Here is an 11,277-nt window from a genome sequence, read left to right on the forward strand (position 1 = left end):
GAGTTCTTTGAGATCAAGGAAAGTGTAACCTTTCACAAGTTTTAAAATAATCTTCAAGCTTAACCTGAAACCAAGTACAAAGTTGAAAGATGAAATTATGAAGCCATGTACAAGTATAGCTGGCTTGTGCCGGGTCAGTTTTTGAGTTCTTTATTTTCAAAATTGATGTGGTTTTAGCTGTCTGCTTAAATAAAAGGACAGAAGCAATCAACATTGGAAGAAGAAAGGAAGAGAAAACAGTTTGGAGGCTGTGTTCTTTAACAAAAAATGAAAGCCACAAAACTGAGGTTTTGGCCACAGAATTGGTTTTACAAAAGTATATAGTGGTCTGTCCATGCATTGATATCTACATATCATTCAACAGAGATGATTTTACTTATGGAATAATATATGCCTAGTCTGGAAACAACCTTTCCACTGAGTCAAGTCTACAAACCTGGCAATATATTTGGACCACAGAAATGATTAACCACGTCAACTGAGAAAGGATAAAAGATAGCAATATATATAACTTGTGAGATCTTTCATTCTTTTTCTGAAATCTAGCTTGCCTAGAGTTATTGTAATATGTGATAAATATTTTTTCTCCATAGTGTCTATTTAATCCTTTTTTTGTTTTTTTTCCAGCATATACACTATATGTGAGTGATTTTTGAGGAGAGGATAGAAAGGATGGGTATGTGGGACAGCTGCTAAAAAAGGGTCTTTCTTTACTGTAGATAACTTCATTAATGTGCCTCATTTTGCCATCTCAGCTCTGCTTGTCATTGGTTTATATCATCTTGTCAATGTTATGTATTTTGTTACAATCGAGTTGTATTTAATCATGTACATCCATTATTTATTGGATTTGTGTCATTTTCTTATTTTGTAAAAATGTTAAAATGTCTTTAAATTTTATTTACTTACAGTTTAAACTTTATAATACAGCATGTAAATCAGTGGGTAAGGAGCTGTGTCAGTTAATGTCAAATAGTGCTTAAAGCTGACCAATCAGGCAATATTTTTATTCATGTACAGTCTAGTCTAGAGAGAGAAACGGCAAGTCTATTACGTAACTATGGAATATTAATAAAAATGTTTCACCAGCCTGATGGTAAGTAAATAAGTATAGTACAATATTCTGTTAGATGCATGTAAGTGAACTGACTTTTCTGTAGCATATTATAAAATCGGCTTTAATTTTGTTAAGGTAGATAAATCAGTTTTTGGATATATTTAGAATTCAATAACTACCATAACTATTTAAATTTGTCATTATTTCTTGTCTTTTTGCAGAATTTCCTCTCAATAAGGACTTTTTTCTTTTCTGAATATAATAAGTAATTCATCACTAAGCAATGAATGATATTAAAGTATCATTTGATTTTATTGATAAGTACTTCAGAGTGCCATCAGCATATGAAACAAAATAATATGTTTATTAAAAAAATATCCTAATGGCAGCATGGAGGAAAAAGTATTGAGTTGCACTATATGGAACTTTAGAAAGTAATGGCCGAATACTGTCAGTCAGTCATTTTCCAACCTGCTATATCCTAACATGGGGGGTCTGCTGCAGCTGAATACTGTTACTTGATTTAAACAAATGAGATAATTGTGAAGTAGAAACTTAGTCTTAGCATTACAAAATTGGTGATAATGTGTCAAACCCTGCTATATTTTCAAATTTAATAATTGTTGTAGCATTTCCTGCTCCAAAGAGCATATTTGAATTGGGTTTTTTTTTTTTTTAGGATAAGTAAAACATTTTACTCTATACCTGAGTTTTGTATGATCAAATACTTAAGTTAATATCCACTATATCCTCTGTAATATCCAAGTGTCAAAAATGTATATAACAGCTTTAATACTTAAAATTCACTTTGTATTTATTAGTTTGGGTTTTTTTTTTTGTTTGTTTTTTTTTTTGTTTTTAAGTCATCCATTTTCTAAGCTGTCTCTTCAGTGCAGCACCTCAGGGGACCAGAGCCTATCCCAACAGCACTGAGTGCAAGGCAACCGTTGATGGAAACATCTGTGCATCACAAAATGCACACACACACTCATTTCTTAGCATTTCAGCTTGGATTTTAAAGTTAGCATTCACATCTTTAGATATAGAAGAACATTGAAACACGCATAGAATATTAACAGGAAGAATGGGCAGATTCCAAACTGAAGACTTTCATGTATTGGTGGCATTCTACTCTTGCTCCTCCAGCTGGTAAGAAGATTGTAGAACCTCGTTATGCCGTAGGTGGTAATAAAAAGTTTAAAAAAAATAAGTGTCACAGAAGGTTTTTTTTTCTCTCTCTCTTTCTCAAACCCAACCCAAAAGATTCAATGACTCTGTTGAACACTTATGTAACAGCAAGAGCACAAGGCTGTAATTGGGCTGGGGAAATAAAACAGGAGATGGGTTAATGTTTGTAGGAGCAGACTGAGATGAAGTCATTAGCACAGACAGCGTCGAAATAGCTGTCAGAATCATGTACCTAAATGGAAAACAGGAGATCACAGTCAAGATATCCATTGCCAAGATCCTATCAGTATCACGGAAGTACCTTGTAACGTCCGCTAATGCTAAAGAAAAGAGGTTTAGGATTTTTACCAAGAATTCTAATATTCTGATAAATGTTGCAGTTCACTAACATTGAGTTGGAGCATGATGACACAGTATGCCATGTGATTTCCACAACCAGCAATAATTTTAGCAACTTTAATTAACATGGCAACAGCCTTGGTCTCACCAGAATAAAGATGTATAAATGCACACAAATGAAAAGCTAACTCTAAAAAATTGTCCACTTGCTCACAGATGTCTGCAACTCATATTCACAATAATGGCAACACTGATAAGTGTACTCAAGTTGACTTTTTTTTTTTTTTAATAAAGATTTCTGTACCTCGGCCTGGCCAGTATTCATGTGTATAAGTTTAAATAATGCTTAAAATAAAATAAAAAAAAACGGAACAAGAAGTGTTCTCCATCTAGTCTTGTGAACATCATATAGATGTATTTGGGAAAACCCAGAATGTTCCACTCAAGTTAAGGAAGTACGTGGAAGTGGTAATATCTCAATGTTCATTAATACTAGTCCTGTTAACTGGCTTATCTAAAATTGTATGTCTTTCAAGTTTATTGTGATATAAATCTATAGAGCAGGTGCTAGACAGTTAATAATTCTTTTTTTTAAAGGTTAGCCATTGTTGTAAATATTTAAAAGTTGCTCATACAGAATTTTCATCTATTCATTTGAGATTTGGATTAAAGTTATACAAGCCAAAGCTTAGGGCCCTACAATATGAAGGAGCCCCATACACATTTTTTTTCATTTGGTACAGCTTCAATATAATTTCTTCTATATAATAATCTTTTGAATTTAATGATCTCAGTGGGGCTTACTTGACACTCATTAATTGATTTAAATATGTTTTCTTTCTGTAGGCATTCACATTTTGTCTTCCAAGAAGTAAGTACAATCCTACCTACATATTTACGCAATGGTTAACGCCAATAATTGTTTTGATAACACACAATACCAAATGTAAAACGCTCTTTAATGTGTAACACAGCAATTTGATACGAGTATGTTGGTCCTTTAAACGTAATTATAATGACAATTAAAGTCATCATGACATTCAAGTTAAATCTGTTAGTAATGTTAGTAAGTAACTGATTAGACAAATATTTTGACCAGCAGAATTTACTTTTTTTATTGACATTGAAACTATAATGTGCAAGAATTTGATATAAGGCTTTGTACATTATTATTGTATACTTTTGTACTGAATTCTGTTATGAGTCATACCACCTCCTATATTTAACCATTTCTATCAACTGGCTGAAAAGAGATGAATATAATTTCTCTAGTGAGCTGAGTAAGTACATATAATACAGATGTGTTCTATTCGATTACAGAGTCATGTTTTATAACCCGCCTTGTGCCATGCCATTCATGTGTCTTCATGTGGTTCCGCCATGATTGTTTGGATTTGTTCATCTAAGAAGTAGGCAGGCAACTTTAGGTTAATATTTTACAAATAAATTTACTACAAACTCATACCCAAAGTGCAGGTTATTTTAATCTAAAATTGCCTATGTACTTCATTTTATATGTTCAGTAACAAATTTTTTTCATGACTAAAGAGAATTAAAAATGAGCTGTGAGAAACAGTGACGCAAGACCAGTTGTCTGCACTTAGCATCTTGTGCATAGAAAGTAGGAAACTGTGTAGCTTATCTTTTCAGGATATCACTCATGACTTTTATTTGATATATGATATAAGATATATGAAAGAAATTTTTGAGAAACTGGTTTATCATGTTTCATCACTGTCAATCATATAGTTTGCAAGTTGCATTTAATTTTGTGGAAATTACAAGGTTACAACAATGATCCGAACCCCAAATAACTTCAAGGAATTAAATGAATTGTGTTGCTGGAACACTTTTTTATTATTTTAATATTACTAATTTTTTAATTGAGTAGTTTGAATGGAACTGCTCTTCCACTACCACTGCCTAGGTTTGTTATGCATCTTGGCAATGTTTTTGCCAGATTTATAAATTAACACAAAATATTTTTGCATTTGATCTTGTGTGTACTGTACAGCAAAATAAGTTAAGTCTGGAATGGTGTATTCTTTAGTTGTAGTGTTTCTTTGTAGGGTGAGATTTGTTTAATGCATTTTTTTTCTTGTTCTGCAGTGACCACTTCTTTTAGATAAAATATATAAACGTGAAATATTGGGATATGTTGGCACTGATCTAGGGTAAATAAATTTAATTTTAAATCAACATACATTTTTAGATTGTTTTAAATTAATTCTGAGTTAAAATCTTAACATTTACAGGTATGTATTCACCTCATTATCATTATAATATAGATACTTTGAATGCAGTAAGTTCTGGTGCAATCAATTGCTTTATTTTAAATGTTAGTCATGTGCTATACACATGGCTTAAAATTTATGATAAAAAAAAAATTCATTTGTGCACACATTAAATATACCTGTTTTGGAAAGCCTACAGTTTGGAATTGTGGCTCCTAAAATATATAATCCTAAAAAAAAAGGGTTCATACTAAGCAAGTCCAGAATGAGGTGATTCAAAAAGTAAAGGAAGTCTTTAAAACCTTTGACAGTCTTCCAAGACATCGTTAAGTTTATTATATGTGGAAGACAACAGTTATAATGCTAAATCTACAAAAATTCTGAAGAAACAAAAATCAAAATGTTAGACAAAAATAATGCAGGCCCTCTGCTTGTCCAAACTGAAGATCCTTCCTCTAACTAATAACTGTCGAAGCACACTTTTTATTTATTAAATAAACTGTCTTGTGTAATAAGACTCTCTCACGTGCTACTTTTAGAGTTAGTTCAAAAATAATGAGTATACTAGCCGACACCCGCCATAGCATACGGCGTTGTAAGAATAGGAATGGAAAACGGTGAGAAAGGAATACTTCTTGAAAGACGCAGTTGTGAATAGATGTTTTGCTGGAGACGACAGATAATGAATCGAAAGATCTAACCCTAGAAAAAGCCACGTACAACAATAGTTTTGTTGCATGTATCTTGGACTTCCTGGAAATGTGGACGGTAATATGATCATTTTGACTACACGTACTGTATGTTGTTGTTTTCAGCCTTTGCTTGCCATGTGTCTGATAGTCCTTTGTATTCTTCCATGCGCAGATCTTGCTGATGTAATCTGAGATAGTTGAGACGCACACCCTCTGTTTTAACATACGCATCTACGACGTACTGTTGTAATAGTTTGCCACTGAAGTGCAAACTACTAAATGTATTCCTCTTTGATAATCTGTATGCGTAAAATTGGCATTGAGTAAGCCTGATTCGGTTGGCGGTTCATTTATCGGGAACATGTTGTAAATCTTTGTGCCAGCCAATATCTCCATAAGGGAATAAAAGTGGGTAAACCATGGGATCACAATTCATATTGAGCGTGGAAATCTGTTTACAGGAGTTGCCTCTGGAATAGATGCAAATGTCCCTTTCGGCAGGGGGTTCGCCATCTTCTCCGACAAAAATCTCTGAAACATCGGTGTGACATGTCGAGGCATTGCATTGTCGTAAATCCTGCCTAGGGCTTTCCTTGAAAACCATTCATACAGATGCTGTTGGATTGGACTGAGCGATTTCATGCATGTGTTTGTATGATTTAGCGAAGGGGTTGATGGTTCTAAGCATGGAATCTAGCTGGAGAAGTAAATTTTCGCTGCATGCAGAGTTTGCTTTATTTTGTAAGCGTACTTCAGTAGCTTGCGCTGTGTCAAAAACATATCCTGGAGAGGTAGAAATGTTAGCGTATAGTGGAGAGATTTGGTGATAAATTTTCCCGTGTATTTTAAAACAGTATGGCCCGTGGCCAGGAGGTTCAGTTATCAGTGTGCATCCATGGAAGCAAACGCTACAGAGGAGTTGTATTCTCAAATGTGTTCACGATAATTATACCTTCTGATGTTTGCTGTGTAAGAAACTGTTGTAAAGACACAGGTGGCTCTCGCAAAGGTTGTAAAGCTACTTTACCATTGTGGCAGCACCTTGAGTACTTGTTGGATGTATTACGCTCAGCAGGCCAGTATAGTGCATAACAGTGTTTGCACTGCTGGTCTGGAGTTCGAATGTTGTACTCTTGGACAGGAAGACAGGAATGAGGTGAAGACGTACCTGTGGTAACGGGAAGAGGATTGTGTGTATGTCTGCTGAGACTGCGTTGGTGGACTGCGGGTCGGCTGTGTGTGGGCGGGACCGGTTTTGAAGAGGAGCCGCAGGCAGTGTGGGGAAGGGTTTGGAGGAGGACGAATAGGAATCGAGAAATGGCGTGTCAGCTGTGTGTGGGCGGGACCGGTTTTGAAGAGGAGCCGCAGGCAGCGTGGGGAAGGGTTTGGAGGAGGAAGAATAGGAATCGAGAAATGGCGTGTCAGCTGTGTGTGGGCGGGACTGGTTTTGAAGTAGAAGCAGGACAAACCAGAAGAGAAATATACAGTATATAAGAGATGAATTGAGTATGGTGATATGACAAGTTATGTCAACATCCAGTCACTTGCTTAACAGCCACCTGTTGATATCAATGCAGCAGCTACAAAATATATCTTCAAAATGGCACCCATGCATGTCAAAAAAAACAATTAGAAATAAACTAATTATAATAATATTTAAATATATATAAATATACCTAATGGCTGGAATACATTTCTGACAAAATTATGGCAAAAACATTTCTGAATTAGAAAAAGACACGCTTTCTTGTTGATTCATGCAGTTATATCATGGGATGGTGGTCCTTGTAGTGTACAGGGATGTTTGTTAGTGCAGTGATCATTCTGTGTTGAAGAGCAGTCAGAATTTATAGCAAAAGTAAACTCTTCTTATATGAATTCCTTAGAAGTGACATGTGCCATTGGGTATTCTGTTGAATCGCATCACCAGATAGGCCTGTTGTTAAAGTCTGTGATAGCAAGAGATCAATGAAGACTGCTGTAATGGAAGTCATCAGTAAAATTCCATCTCTGTTTGTTGTTGGCCCAAAATCCAAGATATGTTTACAGGTTATTCAGTGTTGAAATAAAAGCTGTGACGCGGTCTGATACTCCAGTCTTTCTGCTGTGACTTTTGAATTCTTCCTGAAAGGTGAGATTATTCTTGCATCTGTTTGTCCCTTCATCAGCCCATTTTTACATGAGCATGTTCAGCATGTCGAGATATTTGTACTTTAGTGATACAAAAAAATATCAAGTCTCTGTGATCTAACGCTGTTGGGTTAAGTCCTTTTTAAAGGGGTAGATGTAATTTCAGATTATTTTGCATTCTTGGCCATGCTCGTCTTCCATTACGAAATGGGACAACAATTTCTGAGTGCAACAGTTGTTTCTGTCAGATGGAATATTCAGTTTGTCAGTGGGTACAGAAGACTACCAGCAGCACTGCGTGCCCTGCCAGTCCATCTCGGGACACATCCACCCACACACGTTTATTCACAGAGGAACATAGTTGTCAGGTTCTTTATCAAATCCTTTATTGTTTCAGGTTGTCTGGTCTTTCCCTTTATTATAAAAAATCTTAAAAGGTTCTTAATTTGGACAACCATTTTTAATGTAAGCCCATTTTGTAGTTACTATGAAATGACAACTGTTTAACAATACATGTTAAATTGGCAGAATAAAATCTTATACCTTCTGTGCTGTTGCTCAGTTAATTGGTTATTTTCATTTATTCCACATGACTACTCTCTTTTTTTGCCTTTCATCCACAATATCTCAGTTTTATTAACAACCAGAAACAGACTTTCATAGCCGTTTTTCAGAGCTGTATCCAGTACTTGTGAAAATGCTGGCTTACTGTTTCAATGTGGATGAGAGAAAATGTACAGTTTTAAAAATGCAGACTCTAATCAAAGACCTTCCCCAACTGGATGCTTCCCATTATGAAATCTCATTTCCTGACTGGTCATCCTTCACAGAAGAAAGCCATATTCCAATATGAGGACACAGTGGTGTTGTATTTCATGGCAGTTGTTTTGTTGCCTGCCTGTGTGCTGCACTTTCTACAGTTTGAGTGTGCATACAGGCAACAAAGGCAAATAATCTGCATGGCGCTACGGTGTTGTGATAGAACCTATGGGTGGCGGTGTTACTGTCCCTCCAAGGGTTTTTTGGGTTTTTTTTGCCACATGTCCAGTGTTGGGAGACGTCTACTTCATGTGCATTCTTGGTCATTTTAGTGAGAACAGAAAACATTTTTGTTTAAAAAGTTTATCTTTAATTGAAAACTGGGTGTCGCTTGAGAAGGGAAACAAAGCATTAACAATAACAACAACATTTATTTATATAGCACATTTTCATACAAAAAGTAGCTCAAAGTGCTTTACATAATGAAGAAAGGAAAAATAAAAGACACAGTAAGAAAAATAAAATAAGTCAACATTAATTAACATAGAATAAGTGTAAGGTCCGATGGCCAGAGTGGAGAGAAAAAAACAAAAAAAAAAACTCCAGACGGCTGGAGAAAAAAAATTTCAGACCACTAGACCGCCCAGTCCCCTTAAGTTAAAGGGATGCAAGTGTCTGTGATTATCAAATTAGTTACAATGAAACCTAAAGTTACAGGGACCTCTAGAATGAAAACATTGCCAATAGTGCCTGAGTGTTGTATCTAACTCAAATGACGTCTCATTCCTTTGGTATGTTTTTGCAGTTTTCCTAATGCTTCAAAAAAGTAACTTCCCACCCAAATCAAAAACATCTACAGTTGTGCTTGAAGGTTTGTGAACCCTTTAGAATTTTCTGTATTTCTACATAAATATGACCTAAAACATCATCAGATTTTCACTCAAGTCCTAAAAGTAGATAAAGAGAAACCAGTTAAACAAATGAGACAAAAATATCATACTTGGTCATTTATTTATTAAGGAAAATGATTAAATATTACATATTTCTGAGTGGCAAAAGTATGTGAACCTCACGGATGATCAGTTAGTTTGAAGGTGAGGTGTCAGGTGTTTTCAATCAATGGGATGCCAATCAGGTGTGAGTGGGCACCCTGTGTGATTTAAAGAACAGGATCTATCAAAGTCTGCTCTTCACAACACATGTTTGTGGAAGTGTATCATGGCACAAACAAAGGAGATTTCTGAGGACCTCAAAAAAAGAGTTGTTGATGCTCATCAGGCTGGAAAAAAACATCCCTAAAGAGTTTGGACTCCACCAATCCAGTCAGACAGATTGTGTACAAATGGAGGAAATTCAAGACCATTGTTACCCTCCCCAGGAGTGGTCGACCAACAAAGATCGCTCCAAGAGCAAGGCACACGCGTAATAGTCGATGAGGTCACAAAGGACCCAGGGTAACTTCTAAGCAACTGAAGGCCTCTCTTACATTGGCTAATGTTCATGTTCATGAGTCCAACATCAGGAGAACACTGAACAGCAATGGTGTGCATGGCAGGGTTGCAAGGAGAAAGATACTGCTCTCCAAAAAAAACATTGCTGCTCGTCAGCAGTTTGCTAAAGATCACGTGGGCAAACAAGAAGGCTATTGGAAGAATGTTTTGTGGACAGATGAGACCAAAATAGAACTTTTAGGTTTAAATGGAAAGCGTTATGTTTGGAGAAAGAGGAAAACCCTGCATTCCAGCATAAGAACCTTATCCCATCTGTGAAACATGGTGGTGGTAGTATCAGGGTTTGGGCCTGTTTTGCTGCATCTGGGCCAGGACGGCTTGCCTTCATCAATGGAACAATGAATTCTGAATGATATCAGAGAATTCTAAAGGGAAATGTCAGGACATCTGACCATGAACTGAATCTCAAGAAAAGGTGGGTCATGCAGCAAGACAACGACTCTAAGCACACAAGTCGTTCTACCAAAGAATGGTTAAAGAAGAATAAAGTTAACGTTTTGGAATGGCCAAGTCAAAGTCCTGACCTTAATCCAGTCGAAATGTTGTGGAAGGACCTGAAGTGAGCAGTTCATGTAAGGAAACCCACCAACATCCCAGAGTTGAAGCTGTTCTATACAGAGGAATCGGCTAAAATTCCTCCAAGCCGGTGTGCAGGAATGATCAAAAGTTACCGGTAACGTTTAGTTGGAGTTATTGGGGGGGTCACACCAGATACTGAAAGAAAAGGTTCACATACTATTTCACTCACAAATATGTAATATTCGATCATTTTCCTCAATAAATAAATGACCAAGTATAATATTTTTGTCTCATTTGTGTAACTGGTTTCTCTTTATCTAATTTTAGGACTTCAGTGAAAATCTGATGTTTTAGGTCGTATTTATGCAGAAATATAGAAAATTCTAAAGGGTTCACAAACTTTCCAGCCTAACTGTAGATGTTTTTGATTTGGGTGGGAAGTTACTTTTTTGAAGCATTAGGAAAACTGCAATTTTCCACTGCCATTCTGACTTTAGCAAGCAGTGTTTGCATGCAGTCACACCTTATCATGTGATACGCCCGACCTAATGGGCTACTTTCGAAATGCTAAAGTAAAATGAAGCACTTCTCAGTTCTCAATGGATATAATGAATGTTTGTTTTCTTTGTTTTTTTTGCAGAATGTGGAAGTGCACTCAATTGTCTCTAAAATATTTTGGACCTTGGAAGAAGTGCTGGCGCGCACGGTCACTGAAGATAAAAAAAGCAGCAGGATGAACTGACAGCTGGGAGAGGAATGACATTCAAAAGGCCCCGTGGCCCTTGAGGACAGCAGGTGGCTACAAGTTTATTATGCACCACTTGAAATTCTATAAGAATATTAAAAAC

The sequence above is a fragment of the Polypterus senegalus genome, chromosome 18, assembly GCF_016835505.1.
Source record: "Polypterus senegalus isolate Bchr_013 chromosome 18, ASM1683550v1, whole genome shotgun sequence".
Taxonomy (NCBI): domain Eukaryota; kingdom Metazoa; phylum Chordata; class Cladistia; order Polypteriformes; family Polypteridae; genus Polypterus; species Polypterus senegalus.